The sequence below is a fragment of the Tamandua tetradactyla genome, chromosome 5 (genome assembly GCF_023851605.1).
Source record: "Tamandua tetradactyla isolate mTamTet1 chromosome 5, mTamTet1.pri, whole genome shotgun sequence".
In the NCBI taxonomy this organism is placed as follows: Eukaryota; Metazoa; Chordata; class Mammalia; order Pilosa; family Myrmecophagidae; genus Tamandua; species Tamandua tetradactyla.
This window is the reverse complement of record NC_135331.1, coordinates 41,813,415-41,818,278: the sequence shown is the minus strand read 5'-3', so window position 1 is coordinate 41,818,278 and position 4,864 is coordinate 41,813,415. Positions and strand designations below refer to the sequence as shown.

At 44.0% G+C, this 4,864-nt stretch overlaps 1 pseudogene; it reads right to left on the bottom strand.

Moving 5' to 3' along the window:
* Nucleotides 1–730: 730 nt before the first annotated feature.
* LOC143683072 (von Willebrand factor A domain-containing protein 8 pseudogene) lies at nt 731–4,577 on the bottom strand (annotated as a pseudogene).
* Nucleotides 4,578–4,864: the final 287 nt, after the last annotated feature.

Below are 4,864 nucleotides of genomic sequence, written 5' to 3'. Positions count from 1 at the left end.
CACGGTGACTCAGCAGGCAGAGTTCTCTCCTGCCAAGCCATAGACCCAGGTTTGATTCCCGGTGCCTGCCCAATCACACACACACAAAGATGAAAACAGAGCCATCAACAGTTAGGTCAGGCACTTCCCTTCGGGCTTACTAAGAGGGACTGATCAGTCACTGCCATCCACAACCATCACCCTGCTTATCCCCACCTGTTATGTAATAAGATTAGAGAAGAAGTCAGGTGATCAAGGCTCCCCCTGAAGGAAAAGTTAAGGGGCTCCAGAAGGCTCAATCAAGGGGATAAGCCTCTGTAAAAAAGGAGTGGGGGGCCTTGTCTTTCCTCTTCTGAGCAGAAATGATCATAGCTGGAAGGGTCACTGTTGGGGTGGTTGTTACATCTTGGTAGAACTTGACAGATGCTTCAAGGATTTGGAGGCAATCTGACCTCAAGAACTACTTTTTTTTTTTAAAGAAACGAATATTTTGCTTTATTTGATTCCATTACATCTCCTCATGGGACACTCAAAATAACTGAAGTTCTCAATTTTAGGCCTATAAATAATGCCATTTTTACTGAAAACCAGCCGCAAATAGCAAGTTGTATTTGAATAGTTTCTTAGTGGAAAGTAATTTCTATACCAACTGAGTTTATTAATAGTGTATAATAGTAGACTAGGAATTCTCAGCATTTAAGAATCAGAAGAGTAATGCTCAAGAACGTATTTTATCAACAGTGAGTTTGCCTTACTTCTTTCCCAGATGCTCACTGGTAGGCTTTGCTCTGATAGATATTCCATATTTGTGTAAAGTGTTCGTCAAAATCTCCCTCATGTCATTGTTGTAGGAGTCAAAGTCAAACACATTCCTAACCACACTGGAGAGACCTTCAGTGGGAAATTTCTGCAAATGTTTGACTATGTTGACAACTTCACTGGCTGAATAAGGATAGTTAATAATCCCCTGGTCAGCCAAACTCCTCAGCTCCCCAAAGGCAGCCACAAGCTTCTGAAGGATTGACTTAGGCACATTTGGTCTGTCTCTGAGCATCTCAGGTTCCATCTGAGACTTGGGGTTATCAATTGCATGGCAGCTAAAAATATCACCTAATGTACTGAAGAAATCATTGCCAAGGAAAGGAAATCTGGGTTTGTTGGCTAGAACAATCATCTGAAAATCAGGAAGAATCACCATAACATTTTCTCTTCCATTCACATTAGCAGAATTTGCAACAATGTGTCTTCCATCTGCTAGAATCATTTCCTCATTTTCTACAAGAATTTAAAAAATACAGGTGACATTTGCTGGGACCTTGTCTGCCTCATCAGCTACTGGAACATGACCCAACTTTACAGCTTTAACCAAAGGTGTGTGTTCATACACAATAAGTCTGTCTTTAACAGGAGGCTGAAGAGAAAGAGTTTGTACTGTGGTGTCCCGATACAGTTGGATATATCCTCAGGGTTTGTTGGGCAGGTGAAGCACTCCGTCAACAATCTTGGTTTTTCCTACACCCTGGTTGCCAACCAATAATCAGTGTTCTCCAAGAAGAAAGTTTTTGAGCATATCTTACACCACAATCATGTGTGGTGTGTTGTCATAGACTAGAACTTCAGGCCCTTTCATTTTCTCGTGGGCATTGTAGATGGGTGCATTAGCAGCTCCAATCCTCAGAGACCCAGCTGGTACTTCATAGCTGTAATCCTTCAGTCCTGGCTCCAGACTATTATCAGTAGTCATCCCAATGCAGCATCTGCCAGATTGTTTTCTAATGCTCAGCTTGCAAGTGTAGGTAAAAACCTGGAAAGGTAGGCTTTATTAATAGCACGATGGGGATTTTCATTAGAATACTGTGACAGGCGACGAGAAATATGCATCAGTTGTCTGGTTGAAAGAAATGCTGCCAGTGACTGCTGTAGGATCCTGTGTCTCTCTGAGTTTGTGTGTCAAGGATAACAATTTCTCCAAAGCTTTCTGAGGTATGTTTGGGACATTTCCTTAATCACTTGAATTTCTTCACACTTGACAAGGAATTTCATGTAATGGAAAAAGAACATGGTTAAGAATTCTGGTCCCAGCCACTGCTGTGTAGTACTTCCAATAACAGGGGACTCTGCCAAGGCAATGATTCTGAAGGAAGGGTGAATAGGAAAAATGGATCTCTTTCTTAGCTGCTCATTGCAGCTCTTCTTTTAAACATGTATACCTGTCTAATTTCAGCAGGCTAGAGCCATCAAAGAGGCTTAGCTCTCGAGCATGGATCAACCTCTGCAGTACAGCCAGTGTGCCTGTGCTGACCTGATGAATGTCATCCAAGAGGACCAGCTTCCCTTCCAGGGCAGCATTCACAAGGGGTGAGGACCACCAGGCAGTGTCTCCATCTGGAAGGGTGTACCTTTGCTGTAGCAGGTCACGTGCTGTCATACCCTGGTGTGATAGGTTCTATGCTGTATCCCAAGGTATCAGCAGATTTCTTAGCAATGACTGTTTCTCCTCAAGCTTTTCCTCCAATTAAGCATACGTCTTTAACTATATGAGACTGCATCATTTCAACAGGTAGTTGCTTATGGCTTAAAATCTGTATGAAATGGTGTGATGCACAAGTCTGACTTAATGGTCTGGTCCCAGCTGGCACCTTAAGGGTCACCTCTTTTTCTGAAGTCTGGACAGTCACAGAAATTAGGCACCCATGGTTTTCATTCATCCTCTCTGCTCTTGAAATTTCTTTAAGAAGTGCAGAGCTTCTTGAATACTGGAGTTCAAAATGTTTTAAAACATCCTCCACAGTCATCCTCCCTTCATGGTTGTGCTGGTTTGAAAGGAAGCATGCCCCCTAAGAAAAGCCATGTTTTAATATAAATCCCATTTCATAAAGGTAGAATAATCTCTATTCAATACTGTATGTTTGAAACTGTAATGAGATTATCTCCCTGGATGATGTGATTTAGTCAAGAGTGGTTGTTAAACTGGATTATGGGGTGACACGTCTCCACCCATTTGAGTGGGTCTTGATTAGTTTCTGAAGTCCTATAAAAGGAGAATGAGAGATTCAGAGAGAGCAGAGAATGCTGCAGCACCACAAAGCAGAGAGTCCACCAGCCAGCAGCCTTTGGAGATAAAGAAGGAAAACGCCTCCCGGGGAGCTTCATGACACAGGAAGCCAGGAGACAAAGCTAGCAGATGACGCCGTATTCGCCATGTGCCCTTCCAGCTGAGAGAGAAACCCTGACTGTGTTCACCATGTGCCGTCTCACTTGAGAGAGAAACCCTGAACTCTATCGGCCTTCTTGAACCAAGGTATTTTTCCCTGGATGCCTTTGATTGGACATTTCTAATTGGGACATTTTCTCGGCCTTAGAACTGTAAACTAGCAACTCATTAAATTCTCCCTTTTAAAAGCCATTCCATTTCTGGTATATTGCATTCCAGCAGCTAGCAAACTAGAACAATGGTCTAGTAAAATAAGGGTAAAACCATTGGATTGTATGTTTGATTGACACCATAGGAAAGAAATCCAGGATTTGAAAAGCTGGCAAGCTATCTAAAGGGGCTGGAAGTCCAAGAGTAGATAGAAGATTCTTGGGCACAGAGAGTTGGGGCAAAGGACAAGAGCTGGGAAACTTTCTCAACAGAAACATTGGCTTCAATGGAATATAACAGTTTAAGTTGGTCCTGGCAGGGTAGATAATAAATATTGCTGGCGTGAAACTGAGAATGGGGAGGAGGGTCTAATGGATTACCAGAGTAGGTAGGTACCGGCAAACCCAAGGCAATCACTCGGAAATTTCCACTAACATGGACAATCTTCCAAGCATCCAGTTCTGTTTTACTATGATCTTGAAGAAGTTTGTCATAATGTTCAGCAGACATCAAGAAGCATCCATCTTCTAGCTGCATTTCCCTGTTTTCCAGCAAATTGTTCAAAACAGGGCATTTCTCTCTGCCTTTTCTAAACCTTCCAAAATAACGAGTTCTGCCCTCTGTGGCTGCACGAACTGCACACTGACCAATGTATAAAACCGTGCCAGCACGGATCTCTCTACGCTGTTTGAGGTCGGTTTCGGCGGTGTCCCTTGACAGGGCAATGTACTCAAATTCCCGTTGGGCATCTCCAAGTACTGCATAGCAGTAGAGCGTCGAAGAGGCCCAGGAGGTCCTATCAGAAAGACATCTTGCTCCATAAGATCTTTCTGCATTATCCATCTTAGATGATGAGCTACAGATTGCGTCAGAGAGTCTGAAATATAGTGCTGTGGTACAAGGTCCTGGTTCTTAGGAGTTTTCAACTTGTAGGCAACATGTCCAATAGTGACTGTATCACCTGTGTCGGCCCCCTCCCCGGTGTGCAGCAGTCTGACCTCTGGCCACCACCTGCCACGGCAGCAGCTGCATGGCTGGGCTGCTGGGGCTGCCGGACCAAGAAGTGCTTCTTATATAGCGATTTCTGCAAGCAGAAACCTCCAGAGTTCTCTCTACTGGAGAGAAGTGAGAAGAGATGTGGTATAGTTTGTGTGGGAAGAGAAAGAGGGCAGTTCCACTCACAGCTCCCTGTGTCCTTTGGAAAAATTGAAGATGAATTGGGAGGATACTGCATCTCTACACAAACAAATCTGAGGGAGAGAGTAGAGAGTATGGATTACTAGGTTATCCAGGCAGCCTGTCATCCAAGTGGATGTATTAAGGGGATTGGACACCTAGTTGTTTAGTGAGGTTTAAGGGAGGCACAACTGCCCTTTTCTGAGGTTGCTCTCAACAACAAAGGAAGGCCTGGTAAAGCTGAGCAGCATTCCAAGAAGGTCATCCCAGCCGCGGCGAGAATGCCACACCAGCAGAGGTCACAGTAGCAGGTAGAACTAATTTGAGCCAGAGCAAGACCTTGGG